The 24883-nt window shown below is 46.2% G+C and overlaps 1 protein-coding gene across 3 annotated transcripts in view; it reads right to left on the bottom strand.

Annotated features, from left to right (window-relative positions):
• Positions 1-24883, bottom strand: part of LOC123771331 (contactin-4-like) — a 249467-nt gene that overhangs the window by 203929 nt on the left and 20655 nt on the right. The window contains exon 1 of one of the 3 annotated variants that reach the window (XM_069305181.1): positions 3438-3610. The exons of the other annotated variants lie outside the window; for them this stretch is intronic. The gene's annotated coding sequence lies outside the window, so the exon portion shown is untranslated. Of the gene's footprint in view, positions 1-3437; positions 3611-24883 lie in introns of those variants that run through there. 3 annotated transcript variants of the gene reach the window in all.

Genomic DNA, 24883 nt, shown 5'->3' with positions numbered 1-24883 from the left:
TGGCACTACTACTTGCCACAGCCAGTTCTTGAAAGTTTACCACCGACTTGGGGTTGTATATAGTTATTATAACAGCAAGAACCCGGTTACTGGTCCGAGTAGCCGTAACAGTGTGTGTGTGTGTGTGTACTCACCTAGTTGTGTCTGCAGGATCGAGCATTGACTCTTGGATCCCGCCTTTCGAGCATCGGTTGTTTACAGCAATGACTCCTGTCCCATTTCCCTATCATACCTGGTTTTAAAATTAGTAATAGTATTTGCTTCCACAACCTGTTCCTGAAGTGCATTCCATTTCCCCACTACTCTCACGCTAAAAGAAAACTTCCTAACATCTCTGTGACTCATCTGAGTTTCCAGCTTCCATCCATGTCCTCTCGTTCTGTTACTATTCCGTGTGAACATTTCGTCTATGTCCACTCTGTCAATCCCTCTGAGTATCTTATACGTTCCTATCATGTCCCCCCTCTCCCTTCTTCTTTCTAGTGTCGTAAGGCACAGTTCCCTCAGGCGCTCCTCATACCCCCATCCCTCGTAGCTCTGGTGTGTGTGTGTGTGTGTGTGTGTGTGTGTGTGTGTGTGTGTGTGTGTGTGTGTGTGTGTGTGTGTCTGTCTCAGAGGTTCGAGGTAAACAGAACAGTCCATCCTCATATATATTGGCCAAAGGCTCGTTAATCCAGCCGTCAAACGCGCGGTCATGACTTAAACACTTCCAACCCGTCCTTGACTCGAGTCCATTCCATGTAGCGGTCGACCCCACAGACGCATTCATACATGCTGGGGCTGCAATTTTTACATGATGTTCATTCAAAACGGGAATTTTCTCAAATATAAATTAATATTATAATATATTAGCATATTGTGTATATATAGGCATAGGTTAGGTTAGGTGTTTAGGTTCTGTTGGCGATTATTTGTAGTACGTGGGTGAAGCATTTACAGCGTTGTGGTTCGAACACCAGTCGTCAGTGAAGCACTCGTTCCGGATATGTTCGAACGTCATCAGTTGTGAGTCGTGTGTAAACAGTTTTTCATTTATAAACAGCTGGGGGGTTGGCGGGTGGATGGAATGGTCTTTTGGGTCTCTATTTGGAGGACGGGCTGACACTTAACTCATGACTCACGACTATGGTCGAAGCTTTATCGAGCTGTTCATTGTTCTCAGTTTGAATCCTAACTTTGTAAATGGTTCTCCGACGGGTTCGATCCCGGGCGCCGGGATCGATTATATATGCGAGGCTATACTTTAAGCATAGCCTCGTATATATAATATGAAGTTATAGCCTCGTATATATAATTTGAGGTATAACCTCGTATATAATTTGAGGTATACCCTCGTATATATAATTTAAGGTATAGTCTTGTATATATAATTTGGGGTATAGCCTCGTATATATAATGTGAGGTATAACCTCGTATATAATTTGAGGTATACCCTCGTATATATAATTTAAGGTATAGTCTTGTATATATAATTTGGGGTATAGCCTCGTATATATAATGTGAGGTATAGCCTCGTATATATAATGTGAGGTATAGCCTCGTATATATAATTTAAGGTATAGTCTTGTATATATAATTTGGGGTATAGCCTCGTATATATAATGTGAGGTATAGCCTCGTATATATAGATTTCTTTTTCATATAAATTAATATTATAGATTAAAATTCTATTCAGGCGTAGGTTAGGTGGTTAGGTTCTGTTGGAGAGGATTTGAAGTGCGTGAGTGAAGCATTTAGTGGGTCGTGGTTCGAACGGAGGACGTGTAGTAAGTGCCGTTCCAAAAATGTTCGAATGTCATCAGTTAAGAGTCGCTTGTAAACCGTTTTGCATTCATAATCGAGGGGGTTGGCCGCTGCATGGAATGGACATTTGGCGTCTGTTAATGAGGACGGGTTATCTTGAGATGATTTCGGGGCTTTAGTGTCCCCGCGGCCCGGTCCTCGACCAGGCCTCCACCCCCAGGAAGCAGCCCGTGACAGCTGACTAACACCCAGGTACCTATTTTACTGCTAGGTAACAGGGGGCATAGGGTGAAAGAAACTTTGCCCATTGTTTCTCGCCGGCGCCTGGGATCGAACCCGGGACCACAGGATTACGAGTCCAGCGTGCTGTCCGCTCGGCCGACCGGCTTGCCATAACTGGACACATTAATCAACTCAAATTATCAAAAAATAAATCAAACTTGTAGGACAAAAATACAGTTGTATTACCTCTGACAAATGATTGTATTATTCAGTTGGCAGATGTATTAGCCGGCTATTGACGACGTATTGACCTTTAAGTGACCTTTAGTATTAATAATATTTGATAATTGGGTAATTAATATAGGATAATTTGTCCTCTGACCTCAAGGTTAATAACTAGTGTGGGGTCAAGACTAATTGCTCAACTACCCCCCCTTGTAATTAGCGACTACTGATGTGCTAAATCAAGACTAATTAAATTGTTAGTACTAACCAGGGGCCAGATTCACGAAGCAGTTACGCAAGCACTTACGACCCTGAGGCCAGATTCACGAAGCAGTTACGCAAGCACTTACGACCCTGAGGCCAGATTCACGAAGCAGTTACGCAAGCACTTACGAACCTGGGGCCAGATTCACGAAGCAGTTACGCAAGCACTTACGAACCTGGGGCCAGATTCACGAAGCAGTTACGCAAGCACTTACGAACCTGGAGCCAGAGTCACGAAGCAGTTACGCAAGCACTTACGAACCTGGGGCCAGATTCACGAAGCAGTTACGCAAGCACTTACGAACCTGTCCATCTTTTCTCAATCTTTGGCGGCTTTGTTTACAATTATTAAACAGTTAATGAGCTCCGAAGCACCAGGAGGCTGTTTATAACAATAACAACAGTTGATTGGCAAGTTTTCATGCTTGTAAACTGTTTAATAAATGTAACCAAAGCCGTCAAAGATTGAGGAAAGATGTACACGTCCGTAAGTGCTTGCGTAACTGCTTCGTGAATCTGGCCCCAGGTTCGTAAGTGATTGCGTAACTGCTTCGTGAATCTGACCCCAGGTTCATAAGTGCTTGCGTAACTGCTTCGTGAATCTGGCCCCAGGTTCGCAAGTGCTTGCGTAACTGCTTCGTGAATCTGGCCCCAGGTTCGTAAGTACTTGCGTAACTGCTTCGTGAATCTGGCCCCAGGTTCGTAAGTGTTTGCATAACTGCTTCGTAAATCTGGCCCCAGGTTCGTAAGTGCTTGCGTAACTGCTTCGTAAATCTGGCCCCAGGCTTTCTGGGGGCGAGGTTTCGTGTGTGGAAAATGTACATATATCTTTTAGCTATTGTAAATAATACTGGGGGACATGTTTGAATTAACTGATTGAATAAATGTAGTGGATATAGAGGAAAATAGATTCGTTAGAAAGGCGGAGTCCAAGAGCTAAGAGCTCGATTCTGCAGACATAAATAGTAAACACACACACTTACCTAATAGTCTGCACGTGTGATTTATTAGCTGTAAATATTGGCTTCACACAGAGGGAACAATGGCCTAGCATCCCTTCTTTCAGCGGCGTGAGGACCGCTTGCGTCACCTGCGTCCTCCCCCGTCACTTGCGTCCTCCCCCGTCACTTGCGTCACCCCCAAGTTGCGTACGCACGCAAAAAAACAGTGTGTGCTGGGCGCGGCGCCGCTGACAGCACTGAGGACCAGAGGGGCCGGGCCGGCCACGTGCTCCCGGGAGGATGGTACGCGCGCTCTGATTGGCTGGGAGCTGCCTACCACTTACACAACCTGGCGCCTTATTGGTTCTTTCCCGCCACAAACTCCCGCGCTTTTGGGGGTCGCCGCAGCGGCCCAGTACACATATTAACACCGTGGGATTTTCGACCGTAAGAGAGTTTGTACTCGGTCAAGTATAGTTCCCGGGCAAAACAGTACTTAAAGAGTGTATTTACCGCCAAAACAGTACTTAAAGAGTGTATTTGCCGCCAAAACAGTACTTAAAGAGTGTATTTGCCGCCAAAACAGTATTTAAAGAGTGTATTTACCGCCAAAACAGTACTTAAAGATTGTATTTGCCGCCAAAACAGTATTTAAAGAGTGTATTTACCGCCAAAACAGTACTTAAAGAGTGTATTTGCCGCCAAAACAGTACTTAAAGAGTGTATTTGCCGCCAAAACAGTACTTAAAGAGTGTATTTGCCGCCAAAACAGTACTTAAAGATTGTATTTGCCGCCAAAACAGTACTTAAAGAGTGTATTTGCCGCCAAAACAGTACTTAAAGAGTGTATTTACCGCCAAAACAGTACTTAAAGAGTGTATTTGCCGCCAAAACAGCACTTAAACAGTGAGCTTCCCGCCAAAACAGTACTTAAACAGTGTCCTTCCCGCCAAAACAGTACTTAAAGAGTGTATTTGCCGCCAAAACAGTACTTAAAGAGTGTATTTGCCGCCAAAACAGCACTTAAACAGTGTCCTTCCCGCCAAAACAGTACTTAAACAGTGTCCTTCCCGCCAAAACAGTACTTAAACAGTGTGCTTCCCGCCAAAACAGTACTTATACACTGTCCTTCCCGCCAAAACAGTATTTATACACTGTCCTTCCCGCCAAAACAGTATTTATACACTGTCCTTCCCGCCAAAACAGTATTTATACACTGTCCTTCCCGCCAAAACAGTATTTATACACTGTCCTTCCCGCCAAAACAGTATTTATACACTGTCCTTCCCGCCAAAACAGTATTTATACACTGTCCTTCCCGCCAAAACAGTATTTATACACTGTCCTTCCCGCCAAAACAGTATTTATACACTGTCCTTCCCGCCAAAACAGTGTATTTATACACTGTGCTTCCCCAAAACATTTTTGGGGAAGCAAGAAGTTAAATTAGTATGTTTTGGCGGGAAGGACAGTGTATAAATACTGTTTTGGCGGGAAGGACAGTGTATAAATACTGTTTTGGCGGGAAGGACAGTATTTATACACTGTCCTTCCCGCCAAAACAGTACTTAAACAGTGTGCTTCCCGCCAAAACAGTACTTATACACTGTCCTTCCCGCCAAAACATACTAATTTAACTTCTTGCTTCCCCAAAAATGTCACGTTTTGAACTATTAATTTTGAGCATGCGCGAGAAAGAAGGCAGTACCCAAACCCGACTTTCTCTAGGCCTAGAATATTACATATATTAGGCCTAAGCTTATATATTTTATGCCTAAGAGAGGTTAAGTCAGGTTTATATTTAGCATTCTCAGTTTTTTGTGCCCTTTAGAATGTTAATAGATTTTTGACAATATCAATAGAATGTCAATAGATATTTGACAATATCAATAGAATGTCAATAGATTTTTGACAATATCAATAGAATGTCAATAGATTTTTGACAATATCAATAGAATGTAATAGATTTTTGATAATATCAATAGAATGTCAATAGATTTTTGACAATATCAATAGAATGTCAATAGATTTTTGACAATATCAATAGAATGTCAATAGATTTTTGACAATATCAATAGAATGCTAATAGATTTTTGACAATATCAATTGAATGACAAAATAATTGTCAATAGAAAGTCAATAGAATGACAACAGATATGTTAATAGAATGTCAAAACGTGATTTTGATTTTTAGGAAAGTAGGCACAACGGCCCTTATCTTGTACATTAGTGCCATAGCAGTTATAGTTAAGAGTATTTCTGAAGGGTGGCACTTAACCCCTCAAATACCCTCAGGGATGAGGAGGAGGAGGAGACCAGGAGCTTGAGGTCAACCTTCTACACCTCTCGTCAACTCTATTACCTTCCTTCAGCTCGCCAAGTTGACCTTACAAACACAATTTGAGATGATCAAAGATTTTCCAGGTATTTTGTGTTTGACAGAAATGTATTCACTCGCCTATCATACTCAGAAGCACCGATAATTTACTTGTATATTCACTGAGTTAGCCTAATGCACAGATTATTAAACTATGTTAGGTTAGGTTAGGTTAGGTTGTGTGAGCGTAGGTTTGAATACGGTATGTTAGGTTAGGATAGATTAGGTTGTGTGTGTGTAGGTTTGAATACGGTATGTTAGGTTAGGATAGATTAGGTTGTGTGAGTGTAGGTTTGAATACGGTATGTTAGGTTAGGATAGATTAGGTTGTGTGAGTGTAGATTTGAATACGGTATGTTAGGTTAGGATAGATTAGGTTGTATGAGCGTAGGTTTGAATACGGTATGTTAGGTTAGGATAGATTAGGTTGTGTGAGTGTAAGTTTGAATACGGTATGTTAGGTTAGGTTAGGTTAGGTTGTGTGAGCGTAGGTTTGAATACGGTATGTTAGGTTAGGATAGATTAGGTTGTGTGAGTGTAGGTTTGAATACGGTATGTTAGGTTAGGTTAGGTTAGGTTGTGTGAGCGTAGGTTTGAATACGGTATGTTAGGTTAGGATAGATTAGGTTGTGTGAGCGTAGGTTTGAATACGGTATGTTAGGTTAGGATAGATTAGGTTGTGTGAGTGTAGGTTTGAATACGGTATGTTAGGTTAGGTTAGGTTAGGTTGTGTGAGCGTAGGTTTGAATACGGTATGTTAGGTTAGGATAGATTAGGTTGTGTGAGTGTAAGTTTGAATACGGTATGTTAGGTTAGGATAGATTAGGTTGTGTGAGTGTAAGTTTGAATACGGTATGTTAGGTTAGGATAGATTAGGTTGTGTGTGTGTAGGTTTGAATACGGGATGTTAGGTTAGGATAGATTAGGTTGTGTGAGTGTAAGTTTGAATACGGTATGTTAGGTTAGGATAGATTAGGTTGTGTGTGTGTAGGTTTGAATACGGGATGTTAGGTTAGGATAGATTAGGTTGTGTGAGTGTAAGTTTGAATACGGTATGTTAGGTTAGGATAGATTAGGTTGTGTGTGTGTAGGTTTGAATACGGGATGTTAGGTTAGGATAGATTAGGTTGTGTGAGTGTAAGTTTGAATACGGTATGTTAGGTTAGGATAGATTAGGTTGTGTGTGTGTAGGTTTGAATACGGGATGTTAGGTTAGGATAGATTAGGTTGTGTGTGTGTAGGTTTGAATACGGTATGTTAGGTTAGGATAGATTAGGTTGTGTGAGTGTAGGTTTGAATACGGGATGTTAGGTTAGGATAGATTAGGTTGTGTGAGTGTAGGTTTGAATACGGTATGTTAGGTTAGGATAGGTTATGTTAGGGGGTAGGTTTAATCAGGTTTGAATAGGCTATGTTACATTAAGTTAAGATTAAGTTAGGCCATGATGTTAGATTAGGTTATGATGTTTATGTTAGGTTAAATAGGTTTAGATACATCAATTACGATGTTAGCTTGCGTTAATTAGGCTGCATAGTTTTTGCAGTAATAGAATATTTTTTTTTTTTTTTTTTTTTTTTTTTGAGATATATACAAGAGTTGTTACAGTCTTGTACAGCCACTAGTACGCGTAGCGTTTCGGGCAAGTCCTTAATCCTATGGTCCCTGGAATACGATCCCCTGCCGCGAAGAATCGTTTCTTCATCCAAGTACACATTTTACTGTTGCGTTAAACAGAGGCTACAGTTAAGGAATTGCGCCCAGTAAATCCTCCCCGGCCAGGATACGAACCCATGACATAGCGCTCGCGGAACGCCAGGCGAGTGTCTTACCACTACACCACGGAGACCACATATATAGGTCTATATATAGAATATATATAGAATCAATGCTTCAGACACACTGAAAGTCAGCTCATAGAGCATTTATGACCTAAACGAAGAGTTGGTGGACCCAAATGCTTGCGTACCTTTAGAGTTTGTATGTTCCTAAAGTAACGATGCTACTAAATCCTGTGAACACACGAGGACTCTGTGCTGGAGGAACATGTTATACCCATAGAAAGTTTTTTGAGAATTGTGTTGTGTACTGTGAAGTTGATGAAATGTTTTTCAACTCTTATTCAACTGCTCGTCTCACCTGCAATAGGACATATCTGCACAGGAAAGTGTTCATTACAAAGCCTCATTGCTGTAACCATCTTTACGAAATAATGTATTCGTCTCGGTAACTACTATCGGAGTCCCCCTATCTTCCATCCTTCCCTCTCTTTCTCCACCTTCCCTACCCTTCTCTACCTTCCCCTATCTCCCCCCCCCCTCTCTCTCTCTCTCTCTGTCTCTCTCTCTCTCTCTTTCTCTCTCTCTCTCTCTCTCTCTCTCTCTCTCTCTCTCTCTCTCTCTCTCTCTCTCTCTCTCTCTCTCTCTCTCTCTCTCTCTCTGTCTCTATCTCTCTGTCTCTCTTTCTCTCTCTCTCTCTCTCTCTCTCTCTCTCTCTCTCTCTCTCTCTCTCTCTCTCTCTCTCTCTCTCTCTCTCTCTCTCTCTCTCTCTCTCTCTCTCTCTCTCTCTCTCTCTCTCTCTCTGTCTCTATCTCTCTGTCTCTCTTTCTCTCTCTCTCTCTCTCTCTCTCTCTCTCTCTCTCTCTCTCTCTCTCTCTCTCTCTCTCTCTCTCTGTCTCTATCTCTCTGTCTCTCTTTCTCTCTCTCTCTCTCTCTCTCTCTCTCTCTCTCTCTCTCTCTCTCTCTCTCTGTCTCTCTCTCTCTCTCTCTGTCTCTGTCTCTGTCTCTGTCTCTCTCTCTCTCTCTCTCTCTCTCTCTCTCTCTCTCTCTCTCTCTCTCTGTCTCTCTCTCTCTCTCTCTCTCTCTCTCTCTCTCTCTCTCTCTCTCTCTCTCTCTCTCTCTCTCTCTCTCTCTCTCTCTGTCTCCCTCTCTGTCTCTCTCTCTCTCTCTCTCTCTCTCTCTCTCTCTCTCTCTCTGTCTCTATCTCTCTCTCTCTCTCTCTCTCTCTCTCTCTCTCTCTCTCTCTCTCTCTCTCTCTCTCTCTCTCTCTCTTTCTCTCTCTCTCTCTCTCTCTCTCTCTCTCTCTCTCTGTCTCTATCTCTCTGTCTCTCTCTCTCTCTCTCTCTCTCTCTCTCTCTCTCTCTCTCTCTCTCTCTCTCTCTCTCTCTCTCTCTCTCTCTCTCTCTCTCCACAAGCACCATCCCTCACCTTCCTCTAATCTCCCTCTCCCCTTTATCTTTTTGTCTCAGAAAATATAAAACTAAATTGACATTTATTGCGTTTAATGAATAACAGGACCAATAGGTCTGACCCGCGACCAGCCTACGTCCATCCCATACCCCAGTCCCTTCACACTGCAAAGTACGGTGAGGCCAGCACGAAATGCCTGGTTTTCAACCTTGAACAGACAGACAGAAAGAAAGACAGAGACAGAAAGAAAGAGATATCGACAGACAGACAGAAAGAAAGACAGAGACAGAAAGAAAGAGACAGAAAGAAAGACAGAGACAGAAAGAAAGAGAGAGAGACAGAAAGAAAGAGACAGAAAGAAAGACAGAGACAGAAAGAAAGAGAGAGAGACAGAAAGAAAGAGACAGAAAGAAAGACAGAGACAGAAAGAAAGAGAGAGACAGAAAGAAAGAGACAGAAAGAAAGACAGAGACAGAAAGAAAGAGAGAGAGACAGAAAGAAAGAGACAGAAAGAAAGACAGAGACAGAAAGAAAGAGAGAGAGACAGAAAGAAAAAGATATCGACAGACGGACAGGCAAACAGCAATTCTCTTGAACACATCCACAAAGCAAATCCGTTACCCTCTCCGACCACCTGGATGGTCCCCTAAGTATGTGTGATGGTCTGAAAGCACTTTACGGTTCCAGTAATGGTCCACTTGTAAACTGCCAAATTAACCTTTGTCATAAACAGACATCATTCTCAAGTTATAAATTGTATTATAAATCGTTGATTTAAAATATAAAAAAGTGTATCCTGAAAGCGTTTTCTTTGAAGAACTTGGGTTTTCTGTAAACGGAATTCTCGGCCATGCTAAAATAGTTTTCGAATTCCATATTTCACATAATCGTCAATAATACATTATATTACACAACCAAACATAATAAAACTAACCTAACCAAAACTTACCATAAAGTAATCTTAACCTAGTCTAACTATAGGTAGAGAATAGCTATGATAGCACAAATATATATTCGTTCGCAATCTATTCCCTTGAGCGGATATCCTCCCTGGGGACAAGTTCCTCCCTAAAATATATGGATGGAACCGCCTACCCGCCGAAGCCATAAATACCAGGATATAAATACCTTAGTAGGAAATTCATCAAGAAAAATCCCTCAAGAATAACGGGGCGGGGGGGGGGGAGCCATTACTCAAACGTCTGGCTAACTGTCCCCGTCGGGGCCACTAGAGACCATGGCTCTCAGGTAAATTGGTAAATTCAGGCAAATTCGGCCTCTATGATAGAGTTCATAACGTGTTAATCGGGGCGCACCGGCCGACTTGCTTTGTTTATGAATGAGTTCGAACACATTTCACCACGTGAAGAGTCCGAACACAGGCACAACGCAACGCTTGGGGGGGGGAGTGTTTGTTTTGGACAGGCAGCAGGAGAGACAGGAGGGGGGGGGGAAGTGTTTGTTTGGGACAGGCAGCAGGGGAGACAGGGGGGGGGAAGTGTTTGTTTGGGACAGGCAGCAGGGGAGACAGGGGGGGGGGAAGTGTTTGTTTGGGACAGGCAGCAGGAGAGACAAGGAGGGGGGGCGAAGTGTTTGTTTGGGACAGGCAGCAGGAGAGTCAGGAGGGGGGGGGAAGTGTTTGTTTGGGACAGGCAGCAGGAGAGACAAGGAGGGGAAGTAATTATTTTGGACAGGCAGCACTAGAGACAGGGGGGGGAAGGGATTGTTTGGCCCATGGCCCCTCCAGACAGCTTAAGAACCCAAGCTTCATGATAACACTATTCAGACATCAATCACCATGGTGGAGATTGATGATCACGTGACTCAGTGGGAGGGAGCAGCCGCTCAAGCTTCCAGCTTAATGCTGGAGCTGCATGACTCCCCAAGTCCCCAGATCCCCAGATTCCCAGGTTCCCAGGTTCCCAGATCCCCAGATTCCCAGATTCCCAGATTCCCAGATTCCCAGGTTTTCAGACCGTCACCATCTCACTAGGAGCTGTGGCGACGGTGACAAGGGTCTCAGGGCACAATCGTCTTCACTGTGAGGACAGTGAGAGGAATCTCAGGCACTGATGTATACTCTACAGCCTTCTGATGACATATTTACTGACACTAAACACTGTGTTCCATCAAACTGTGGCCAGTGTGGCACACTGAAACTGCCGGAATTCAATCGATAAACCATTGTATTCTCAGCTTGGAGCCTTATTTTGATAATTTCTTACTATCCTCTAACAAGCACTTGAGCTGGACGGTAGAGCGACGGTCTCGCTTCATGCAGGTCGGCGTTCAATCCCCGACCGTCCACAAGTGGTTGGGCACCATTCCTTCCCCCCGTCCCATCCCAGATCCTTATCCTGACCCCTTCCCAGTGTTATATAGTCGTAATATTATTATATAATATATATACACATTTATATAAGGTATACTCCTTACAGTATATTATAGATCAGGTTTACACATTCAGTATATTACAGATATGGTATATCCCCCTTAGTATGTTATTGATATGTATACTTTAGTATATTGACTCTTGTTCACTGACGATTTAATTATATATATATATATATATATATATATATATATATATATATATATATATATATATATATATCTATAGGCTTTAAATATATTCAGAATTCTATTCACCTAGACTGTATGGGTCTCGAACCTGGACTCCACGTTTGTGAAACCGAAGCTCTATTGCCTGGGCTGTGAGTAGCCTTAATAAGGATAATATTACACACAGAAATCACAATAGCTTGATGCATCTCGGAGAGGCTGCAGGATCCAACTTCAGTAGAACTTCTGGTTCCAATTCTTATGACCATGTCGTAGCTCAGTCGATTAAAGCAACGTCTGGAATGCTCCCCGGACGTAGGTTCGAATCCTCGTCACGGCCCTTGTGGATTTGTTGAAGGATAGTATTAAGAAACTTAATAAGTTTCCTGGAGTACTTAGCCATGCAAGGAAGAGAGAGAGAGGCGCGCATGCGCACGCTTCACGCGTCACAACGACTCGTAAGAGGGAAAAGCTCTCCCTCTATGTCCCCCCCCCAGGTCTTCCATCACAACAATACGTAAGAGAGATGGAGCGGCCTCTCACTACGTCATTCCAGTCTCTCGGTCCAGAGCCAATTTGTGGAACAAACTGGCGCTCTCTGTCTTGCTGCTGTCTCTGATCTCCCATCTCTCAGCTCCTGTTCCTGGCCATATCTCTTACACAAACCCTGGAAACCTCTTCCAGCTGAGTTTCCTGACAAAAAAAAGTATTATTGGTAACTTTATCGTCCGTGTATATATATATATATATATATATATATATATATATATATATATATATATATATATATATATATATATATATATATATATATATATATATATATATATACAGTTCAGTACAGAATATCCGCAGTACAGCTACCACATTCCTTTATTACTGCTCGGATAATTAAACAAATCCTCCGGGTATCAATGCCCAATAACCTTTGACACTCAATGCAAATTCGGTGTGGGTGTCGTACAACGACCCGATGACGGAGGCCCCTGTGTGCCAGCGGGGAGACTGTGTCGTACGACACACTCCACGTGACGTACAGCGAGGCTCGGAGGGTGCTCTCACATACATAATTACTGTCAACTGATAACCTGTGCAGTGACTACCATTGGAACTGGCGCTGTTGCATACGGTTGTAAGCGTTGCAGCAATAAGTAGTTCCCCTCACACTTGTATTGTGTAGTCAAGACGTAGCCAACACCAGAGCTACTTCCCCTCATACCCCTGGCACCCAGTCTCCCGAGTATCGGTCCTCACTACACACTTCCTCATCATGTGTGATGAGGAAGTGAATGTGACCGTGAGTGTGTGTGTGAGAGAGAGAGAGAGATGAAAACAAACAGACCCAGACACAGCTGGGTACCACTTCTGGAATATAAAAAATAAAAATGTCTGTTTGTGTTGAAGGTCGGCTGCTTGGGGCTAGCATCACCCAACGATCCACTGTGACTGCTGTCAGGTATGTGCTCAATATGACTGTGTCACAGTTGGCACTAATCAAATGAGTATAACGTGGCACAGTGCCATAGAGAACCCCACAAACTTTCTATCAACTCTGTGACCAATCTTCCAAAACACTCCAAAGAAGATTTTATTCTTACCATGTCATAAAACATCAAACATTGATATCAGCAAATTTAAAAAAAAATTCAACTCATCAACTTTTGCCGTAATAAAATGTTCCGAATCTGGGACAAAATGTTCCATATTTGGGACAAAATGTTCCCTAACTGGGACAAAATGTTCCCTAACTGGGACAAAATGTTCCATATCTGGAACAAAACGTTCCACATCTGGGACAAAATGTTCCGCATCTGGAACAAAATGTTCCATATTTGGAACAAAATGTTCCATAACTGTTGTAGGCAAATCAGACTCATGCTGACTCACCAAGTTTTTAACACTTTCACGAAGGAAAAACAGAGAGAATTGCTGTCGTAAATCTATCCATGTCAGTGAGGAATTCTTCCTACTTCCTTTCTCTCTCTCTCTCTCTCTCTCTCACACACACTCTCTCTCTCTCTCTCTCTCTGTCCCGAGATCCTAACGGTGTCCCAAGATGTCCCACGTGTCTTAGGATGCTGCAGTGGTGTCTAAGGACATCTCAAAATGTCCTCCATTGTCTCCTATTGTCCTAGTCTTAGGATATGACTTAGGATGTCCTGCTCTATCCCAGGATGTCCTGTTCTTCACAGGATGTCCTAAACATTTCCAGAGTGTCTGGTTCTATTCCTAGGTGTCCCACAGTGTCTCACAGTGTCCCACAGTATCCCACAGTGTCCTACAGTGTCCTACAGTGTCTCACAGTGTTCCAGTGTCCCACAGTGTTCCACAGTGTCCTACAGTGTCCTACAGTGTCTCACAGTGTTCCAGTGTCCCACAGTGTCCCACAGTGTCCTACAGTGTCTCACAGTGTTCCAGTGTCCCACAGTGTCCTACAGTGTCCTACAGTGTCCCACAGTGTACTACAGTGTCCCACAGTGTCCTACAGTATCCTACAGTGTCCTACAGTCTCCTACAGTGTCCCACAGTGTCCCACAGTGTTCCACAGTGTCCCACAGTATCCCACAGTGTCCTACAGTGTCCTACAGTGTCCCACAGTGTACTACAGTGTCCTACAGTGTCCCACAGTGTCCTACAGTATCCTACAGTGTCCTACAGTGTCCTACAGTGTCCCACAGTGTCCCACAGCGTTCCACAGTGTCCCACAGTATCCCACAGTGTCCTACAGTGTCCCACAGTGTCCTACAGTGTCCCACAGTGTCCCACAGTGTCCTACAGTGTCCCACAGTGTCCCACAGTGTCTCACAGTGTCCTACAGTATCCCACAGTGTCCTACAGTGTCCTACAGTGTCTCAAGGTGTCCAGTTTACCAGCATTACCAAGAGACAGAGAATTGACATCCCATCAATTTGATGTCATTGGTGTGACGAGAATGTCTGTAATACATGCTTGGGTATGTGTATGTGTACATGCGTGTACGTATGAATATAGGTATGCATATGATGAATGTAATGTGATCTCACCTGGATTCATTGCTTACCTATCAGTGTTTACCTATCAGTGACTATGGGGGGGGGGGGGGTTTAGCTCCTGGTGTAGCTGGTACGGGAGCCGGTGGCTGAGCGGACAGAACACTGGACGCGTGATCCTGTGGTCCTGGGTTCGATTCCGGGCGCCGGCGAGAAACAATGGGCAGAGTTGCTTTCACCCTATGCCCCTGTTACTTAGCAGTAAAATAGGTACCTAGGAGTTAGTTAGCTGTCACGGGCTGCTTCCTGAGGGTGGAGGTCTGGTCGAGGACCGGGCCGCGGGGATACTAAGCCCCGAAATCATGTCAAAATAACCTCAAGAAGCCCCTCGCTGTGAGCCGTGTTCTACCTGCCGAGTTGTAATTTATGTGGCTTTAAAGTTGTGGATGGAGCTGTTCTTGTTCATTCCCCTCGGTATCTTGTATGGTGGGATCATATCTCCTCCGGTAACTTTCTGCAGTCCTCCTTTGTTTTCACATTCCTTATGAGCTTTGCATGGTGTGCAGACAAGCGTGAACCGAGTCTTGAAGAACCCAACTTGGTACATTCTTTCCGCTCAGCGAGACCTTGCCTCTGATTGTGGCTCTTTGTCTTCCGTCCGGCAGGTACCCCCAGACCCAGTTTAGTGTCGTCCCAGGTGGTTATCTTGAGGTTATCTTGAGATGATTTCGGGGCTTTAGTGTCCCCGCGGCCCGGTCTTTGACCAGGCCTCCACCCCCAGGAAGCAGCCCATGACAGCTGACTAACACCCAGGTACCTATTTTACTGCCAGGTAACAGGGGGCATAGGGTGAAAGAAACTTTGCCCATTGTTTCTCGCCGGCGCCTGGGATCGAACCCAGGACCACAGGATCACAAGTCCAGTGTGCTGTCCGCTCGGCCGACCGGCTTCCTTGGTTAGGTACAACAGCCATTCAGCTGGAATAATATCAAATGAAGTTTTCGGGATCACCATAGCCCGTGCTACTTGGAACTTTTTGTTCCAGGTAGCGAATCTTTAACAACAACAACATCAAATGAATTTTGACTCTAGGAAAATATAATCTACCCAGCCCCCATTTTTTATCATATTTTATTAACCTGGTCATAGGACTCCATCAGTTCCATTCACTTGATCAAGTTTGTGAGGCCACGACTTACTCCTAAATCATTGTTGACCTTTAGTTAAATAGTGGGTCGTCTCCAGGGGCTTCACTGTTCTCACCCTGATCACTCTGTCCACCACTTGACATGATTAGTCGTCACTCACGCTAGTCTATAACTGAATGCCTCCAGTCTGTCCCACTCTTTATATATTGGGACCATTGGGGAGCCGGTCGGCCGAGCGGACAGCACGCTGGACTTGTGATCCTGTGGTCCTGGGTTCGATCCCAGGCGCCAGCGAGAAACAATGGGCAGAGTTTCTTTCATCCTATGTCCCTGTTACCTAGCAGTAAAATATATACCTGGGAGTTAGTCAGCTGTCACGGGCTGCTTCCTGGGGGTGGAGGCCTGGTCGAGGACCGGGCCGCGGGGACACTAAAGCCCCGAAATCATCTCAAGATAACCTCAAGATAACCATGTGCGCCGTTTTTCAGAATTCTGGGAAATTTCCTGTTTCAAATGTTTTATTGAAAACAGCTGTTGGCAGGTGTTCCTTATGAGGCGCCGTCACCTGGCAGGTGTTCCTTATGAGGCGCCGTCACCTGGCAGGTGTTCCTTATGAGGCGCCGTCACCTGGCAGGTGTTCCTTATGAGGCGCCGTCACCTGGCAGGTGTTTCTTATGAGGCGCCGTCACCTGGCAGGTGTTCCTTATGAGGCGCCGTCACCTGGCAGGTGTTCCTTATGAGGCGCCGTCACCTGGCAGGTGTTCCTTATGAGGCGCCGTCACCTGGCAGGTGTTCCTTATGAGGCGCCGTCACCTGGCAGGTGTTCCTTATGAGGCGCCGTCACCTGGCAGGTGTTCCTTATGAGGCGCCGTCACCTGGCAGGTGTTCCTTATGAGGCGCCGTCACCTGGCAGGTGTTCCTTATGAGGCGCCGTCACCTGGCAGGTGTTCCTTATGAGGCGCCGTCACCTGGCAGGTGTTCCTTATGAGGCGCCGTCACCTGGCAGGTGTTCCTTATGAGGCGCCGTCACCTGGCAGGTGTTCCTTATGAGGCGCCGTCACCTGGCAGGTGTTCCTTATGAGGCGCCGTCACCTGGCAGGTGTTCCTTATGAGGCGCCGTCACCTGGCAGGTGTTCCTTATGAGGCGCCGTCACCTGGCAGGTGTTCCTTATGAGGCGCCGTCACCTGGCAGGTGTTCCTTATGAGGCGCCGTCACCTGGCAGGTGTTCCTTATGAGGCGCCGTCACCTGGCAGGTGTTCCTTATGAGGCGCCGTCACCTGGCAGGTGTTCCTTATGAGGCGCCGTCACCTGGCAGGTGTTCCTTATGAGGCGCCGTCACCTGGCAGGTGTTCCTTATGAGGCGCCGTCACCTGGCAGGTGTTCCTTATGAGGCGCCGTCACCTGGCAGGAGTTCCTTATGAGGCGCCGTCACCTGGCAGGTGTTCCTTATGAGGCGCCGTCACCTGGCAGGTGTTCCTTATGAGGCGCCGTCACCTGGCAGGTGTTCCTTATGAGGCGCCGTCACCTGGCAGGTGTTCCTTATGAGGCGCCGTCACCTGGCAGGTGTTCCTTATGAGGCGCCGTCACCTGCCACGATCATGTTAAATCTCGTCCTGTTCATGTTAACAACTAGTTCCTCAGAATGTTGTTTAACCACTGGCACAGTGGCCAGAGTGTCATCCAGTGTTTCCTCCAGTCTTTGATACCCCCAGCTATGGTCTCCATGTTGGTACCTTTGTCAAGACCTTCATAAATCATGTCTTGAGTGCCTCACATACCTCCATATTGTTTTCTGTGAGAATTTCCCTCTGTCTTTATCCAAATGTTTACATGTGTCACGATATACTTTATGTGTGATGTAGTCAAGACAGACCGAAGAATGTTATTGACCAGATAGTCTTAAGGTCAATAATGTTGAGGCTCTTGGCTCCCCGTCAAACACACACCGAAACTACAACGTTGGTACAACGTTCGAACAAGTTTTAACACCTCCTAACCAGTTATAACAACCAATATAGCAAGTTGTAACAACGTTCTAATACGTCATAAACACGTTAAGCCAAGATGGAACAACTTTATTACAAGTTGTAACAAGCGGAAAATAGAGGCAGTTACGGTTTGTGTTTCCAGGGTTGACACCTACTTCATGGATAGGAATTTTGTTCAATATTTCTTTTCGACGTGTACGACGTTTCTAAGTGGTATATTAGGAACACCACTGAACTTGTCAACAAAATCTGACGCAATATCCCCCAACCTCCGTAAACTAATTCCTTTTCATGTTGTTACAACACAATGAAGTTGTTGAATGTTCGTGTTTGTCAGTTAACTTTCACACCCAGGCTGATGAGTTTATACATTGTATACAATATTGTATCATGAATGGTCGGCTGCCCAGACATGATGCATTTGACTTTTTCTCCAAGTTGCTTCATATGACACAATACTTTTCACATATCCAATACTTTATTATAATTTTCCTCCTCAAATTTGAATATATATATATATATATAAATATATATATATATATATATATATATATATATATATATATATATATATATATATATATATATATATATATATATATATATATATATATATATAAAGTTTGTGAGGGTACCACCTCTGGTGCCAATGTGGGGACCCATAGCCTCGGAGAAGAAAATAAAAAGTATTCAGAGGAGACCTTGTGGTTTCTCACTGAACACTAATATTATCTTCTCCTACCACCCCCATTCTTTTGTATGTACACATATATATTTACTTTATATGAACTTTGTTACAAAAAAGTAGTTACATATGGGTTACAAAGATGGTTATCATAGGTTGTCGAGTTCCTCCAGCTCCTCAGATGGCGGGCAGGAACCCTGGATGCAGTGCGCATTTTCCCTCTGTATCGCCACACTGAGGCGCTGGAAAAGAAAGCTTGCAGCTCTCGGGTCCCTTGTTGTTTCAATGAGCCTAGAACCCAGTTCCTTCAAAAAACTGGTAGCACTTTTACCCCAGGCGCCGAGTGTCTCAGAAGCAATGGGGACAAAATTGTAGTGGTGATCCAGTTCTCTATACTTACGGGATTTGGCTGCTTCCCTGTGGGTGGCAGCGCCACCTGGTTGTGCAACACCGAGGTTAATGTAGGTGTTAGCCAGGGTTGATACGCACGTGTAGTCCCATACCAACTGCTTGCCATTCTTCCAGGGGTTCACTGTGATACCATCCGGGCGACCAATAAGAGCATCAGAGTTACGGGGCGTTAGGTAACGGGGCTCTCTTTCAGCTGGGCATCCAGCTGTGGTGAGGCTCCTCTTGATGTCGTTAACTTCACTGTGCCTCGAGTGCCATCCCCCTGTGCTTTGGCAGAGTAGGCCATGGTGGCCGTACCTGTCAGCCACCACCTCGCCTCAAATACACCTATATCTGGTGTGGATTGGGGCAGCAAGGCGGAGGGCCACAGCAATTCGGAGGGCGTGTGGTGTGAGACGCGTGCCAGTTGCCGACATTGGGGTTGCTAACAGGAAATCCCCTGCATGTGGTGCTGCTACTGCTGTGAGGCGAGCAATGTCGTGTTGTGTTGTTGCAGCACCCAGGCACTCTGCAGCAACTTGGTCTACAATGGGGCCATCCCAGCTGGATTGCTTGTGGGCTTTTGGGGATGGTGGTTGAGGTGATTGGCCTGCACGAGAGGCCCACTCTGTGGCACAGCGTGTAAAATTGGGATCATGTACACCTGCCAGCTGATGTAAGTGGGCAGGTAGAATTTCCTTCACAAGGTCGTCGGATGCTGATAAGGAGGACAGGAAGGCTGGAACAGCGATTTGCGTTGCTGTTCGAACTCCGAGGCCCCCAAGTCTTACGGGAAGAGAGGCTTGTTTCCACTGTAGGTCATCGAGAGAGAGGTTAAGGGCTTTTTCTAGCATTGATTTCAGTAACCGGTCATACTCACTTAGTTTTTGGCTACTGTAAGATGGTGAACACCTCAGAAAGTAGGTTAACCTGGGGAGGGACAGACATCTGGTGATGAGGTAGAGTGCATCATGAGCATCAATATCCTCAATCCTCCCATCCATCCTCTTAAGGTCGGCGATTTTCTTATCAAGGACCTCATCGATGGCTTTCAACCCCAGGGGAGCTCCTAGGAGTGTGCTGTCTTCAGGTTTAGTTTTATGGATATTTGGCAGAAGACCCTATATATATATATATATATATATATATATATATATATATATATATATATATATATATATATATATATATATATATATATATATATATATATATATGAGGAACAGTAGCACCAATCAAAATGGAGGGAAGTTAAAGAAAAGGGAGGGAAAGAGATGGAAGAGAAGGGAAGGGAAGGGGGAGATATTACACTGCTAAACGCCAGATAAGGAGATAAGGCTGAAAGAGACATAAAGGAACTGGAACATAAGGAAAGTTAAAAGGTTTCCCCGGTAAGACTCATTTAAAACTCTCATAGAAAACACGCCCCGTTACCTACTTCCAAGAGGCAACTTAAGGAGCTGGGGCCAGATTCACGAAGCAGTTACGCCAGCACTTACGAACCTGGGGCCAGATTCACGAAGCAGTTACGCAAGTACTTACGAACCTAGGGCCAGATTCACGAAGCAGTTACGCAAGCACTTACGAACCTGGGGCCAGATTCACGAAGCAGTTACGCAAGTACTTACGAACCTAGGGCCAGATTCACGAAGCAGTTACGCAAGCACTTACGAACCTGGGGCCAGATTCACGAAGCAGTTACGCAAGTACTTACGAACCTAGGGCCAGATTCACGAAGCAGTTACGCAAGCACTTACGAACCTGGGGCCAGATTCACGAAGCAGTTACGCAAGTACTTACGAACCTAGGGTCAGATTCACGAAGCAGTTACGCAAGCACTTACGAACCTGGGGCCAGATTCACGAAGCAGTTACGCAAGCACTTACGAACCTGGAGCCAGATTCACGAAGCAGTTACGCAAGCACTTACGAACCTGGGGCCAGATTCACGAAGCAGTTACGCAAGCACTTACGAACCTGGGGCCAGATTCACGAAGCAGTTACGCAAGTACTTACGAACCTAGGGCCAGATTCACGAAGCAGTTACGCAAGCACTTACGAACCTGGGGCCAGATTCACGAAGCAGTTACGCAAGTACTTACGAACCTAGGGCCAGATTCACGAAGCAGTTACGCAAGCACTTACGAACCTGGGGCCAGATTCACGAAGCAGTTACGCAAGCACTTACGAACCTGGAGCCAGATTCACGAAGCAGTTACGCAAGCACTTACGAACCTGGGGCCAGATTCACGAAGCAGTTACGCAAGCACTTACGAACCTGGGGCCACATTCACGAAGGAGTTACGCAAGCACTTACAAACCTGGAGCCAGATTCACGAAGCAGTTACGTAAGCACTTACGAACCTGGGGCCAGATTCACGAAGCAGTTACGCAAGCACTTACGAACTTGAGGCCAGATTCACGAAGTAGTTACGCAAGCACTTACGAACGTGTACATCTTTCCTCAATCTTTGACGGCTTGGGTTACATTTATTAAACAGTTTACAAGCATGAAAACTTGCCAATCAACTGTTGTTATTGTTATAAACAGCCTCCTGGTGCTTCGGAGCTCATTAACTGTTTAATAATTGTAAACAAAGCCGCCAAAGATTGAGAAAAGATGGACAGGTTCGTAAGTGCTTGCGTAACTGCTTCGTGAATCTGGCCCCGGGTTCGTAAGTGCTTGCGTAACTGCTTCATGAATCTGGCCCCAGGTTCGTAAGTGCTTGCGTAACTGCTTCGTGAATCTGGCCCCAGGTTCGTAAGTGCTTGCGTAACTGCTTCGTGAATCTGGCCCCAGGTTCGTAAGTGCTTGCGTAACTGCTTCGTGAATCTGGCCCCAGGTTCGTAAATGCTTCCGTAACTGCTTCGTGAATCTGGCCCCAGGTTCGTAAGTGCTTGCGTAACTGCTTCGTGAATCCCCAGGTTCGTAAGTGCTTACGTAACTGCTTCGTGAATCTGGCCCCAGGTTCGTAAGTGCTTGCGTAACTGCTTCGTGAATCTGCCGGGAGACACGACACACCTCCCATCCCACACCTGTCGGGAGACACAACACACCTCCCACACCTGCCGGGAGACACAACACACCTCCCACACCTGCCGGGAGACACAACACACCTCCCACACCTGCCGGGAGACACAACACACCTCCCACACCTGCCGGGAGACACAACACACACCCCTCCCACACTTGCCCTGGGAGACACAACACACCTCCCACACCTGCCGGGAGACACAACACAACTCCTCCCACACCTGCCGGGAGACACAACACACCTCCCACACCTGCCGGGAGACCCCCCTCCCACACCTGCCGGGAGACAGGCTATCACCGCTGGCGACCATTGGGGTGTGTATATGAGGCTCCCACACCTGCCCTGGGAGACACACCCCCCTCCCACACCTGCCGGGAGACACAACACCCCCCCTCCCACACCTGCCGGGAGACACAACACACCTCCCATACCTGCCGGGAGACCCCCCTCCTACACCTGCCGGGAGACACAACACTCCTCCCTCCCACACCTGCCGGGAGACACGACACACCTCCCACACCTGCCGGGAGACACAACACCCCCCTCCCACACCTGCCGGGAGACACGACACACCTCCCACACCTGCCGGGAGACACAACACCCCCCCTCCCACACCTGCCCTGGGAGACACCCCACCCCCTCCCACACCTGCCGGGAGACAGGCTATCACCGCTGGCGACCATTGGGGTGTGTATACGAGGCTCCCACACCTGCCGGGAGACACAACACACCTCCCACACCTGCCGGGAGACAGGCTATCACCGCTGGCGACCATTGGGGTGTGTATACGAGGCTCCCACACCTGCCGGGAGACAGGCTATCACCGCTGGCGACCATTGGGGTGTGTATACGAGGCTCCCACACCTGCCGGGAGACCCCCCCCCTCCCACACCTGCCGGGAGACAGGCTATCACCGCTGGCGACCATTGGGGTGTGTATACGAGGCTCCCACACCTGCTGTAATACACTCCCGCTGAAGTATTACTGAGCTCCGATGTACACAATTTCTTCCCTGAATGTTTATGTCTCCACCTTAGGATTTCTCAGGGGAATGTAGGCGATTTGTGTCCGGATTTACCACACACACACACACACACACACACACACACACACACACACACACACACACACACACACACACACACACACACACACACACGCACACACATCCCCTCAACCCCCAAAACCCACCCAGCTCTCATCCCCTCAACCCCCAAAACCCATCCAGACCTCATCCCCTCAACCCCAAGAACCCACCCAGACCTCATCCCCTCAACACCCAAAGCCTACCCTGCCCTCACCCCTCCTCATCCCCTCTCCTTCCATGTGACCCCCCACCCTTGCGAGGGAGGTGGGAGGTCCCCCCCACCCCCTCTATCCTTCCCCCTCCCAACCTCTCAACCTCTATCTGTCTCCCAACCTTACGCTATCTCCCAACCCCTCTATGCCCTCCCTAATCTTCAGACCCAGTATGCCCTTCCTACTCCAGACCTACCTACCCAGGCCCTACCCCAGACCCTCCTACCTACCTTCCTAGAAGCCCAGCCCCCAGTAGCCCCCCAAGCACCCCTCCTGAACTCTTTCACCCCCCATACACCCCCCGGACCCCCCCCAGACACCCCCCGGATCCCCCCGGACATCCCCCGGACCCTCCCCGCCCCCAGTCATCCCCCAGACACCCCCCAGATCCCCCGGATCCCCTCTGCCCCCAGTCACCCCCCAGACATCCCCCAGATCCCCCCAGACCCCCAGAGAAAGGGAGAACTCTGGTACAAGAGTTTCCATGAAGAATCTCAAGGTTTGGTACACCAATGCTGATGGGGTATCTAATAAAGCAGAAGAGATAAAAGAAAGAGTGAGTGAAGCAGATCCTGACATAGTTGCAATTGTGGAAACTAAAATTAATGACATGATCTCAGATGCAATCTTTCCTGAAGGGTACCAGGTGATACGAAAAGAGAGGACACAGAGACAGGGAGGGGGAGTAGCACTCCTAATAAAGCGGAAATGGAAGTTTGAAGACCTGGGAAATCGAGTTACCAATGAGTGCACAAGCTTCATACATGGAACTCTGACAGTAGATGGGAGGAAGATTGTGATCCTTGTAATCTACAATCCCCCACCAAACAGTAGAAGACCCAGGCAGGAGTATGATGACAACAACAAAGCATGTATAGATGAACTGCAGAAGGCAGCAACACTAGCCCACAGAATGAGAGCGAAGCTGCTGATCATGGGGGACCTAAATCATGGAGAGATAAATTGGGAATCAAGGAATCCCCATGGAGGGGACGAAACGTGGGGAGCAAAATTAGTAGATGTTATAGACAGGAATTTCCTGACACAACATGTGAAGGAAGACACAAGGGAAAGAGGAGGAGATGCACCGAGCCTATTAGACCTGATTTTCACCCAGAACGTAGAAGATATCGAGAATTTAGAGCATGAAATACCTCTAGGGGCCAGTGACCATTGTGTCCTAGTCTTTGACTACATGATGGAATTCAAACTTATGACCATGGGACAAGAGATCTGGGAAAGGAGAGTTGACTACAGGAAAGGGGACTATATGAGGATGAGGGACTATCTGGGTGAAGTGCAGTGGGAGGAAGAAATTAGAGGAAAAACAGTCCAAGATATGATGGACCTAGTCATACAGAAATGCCAGGAGGCCGAAGAGAGATTTATACCAACGGTAAAGGGAAAAAATAAGAGGGAATATAATAACCCATGGTTTAATAGACAGTGTCAGGAAGCAAAAATGGCCAGCAGGCGGGAGTGGAGGAAGTACAGAAGACAAAGAACAGAGGACAACAGAAGCAGATACAACAGAGCTAGGAACGATTACATTAACATAAGACGAACATCGGAAAGGGACTATGAGAACGATATTGCAATCAAAGCGAAAAAACAACCTAAGTTACTACACAGTCATATAAGAAGAAAAATGTCGGTGAACGACCAAGTGACAAGACTAAGGAAGACAGAGGGGGCATATACTGAAAGTGACAAGGAAATCTGCGAGGCACTGAATGCCAGTTTCCATGGAGTGTTCACTACCGAGCCTGAGCAGCTCCCATTGTTGGAAGGGGTTACCCTAGATGAAAGACTATCAGATATAGAGGTGACAGCAGAGGAGGTAATGAAA

Source organism: Procambarus clarkii, chromosome 54 (genome assembly GCF_040958095.1).
Source record: "Procambarus clarkii isolate CNS0578487 chromosome 54, FALCON_Pclarkii_2.0, whole genome shotgun sequence".
In the NCBI taxonomy this organism is placed as follows: Eukaryota; Metazoa; Arthropoda; class Malacostraca; order Decapoda; family Cambaridae; genus Procambarus; species Procambarus clarkii.
This window is presented reverse-complemented; position numbering and strand designations above follow the sequence as displayed.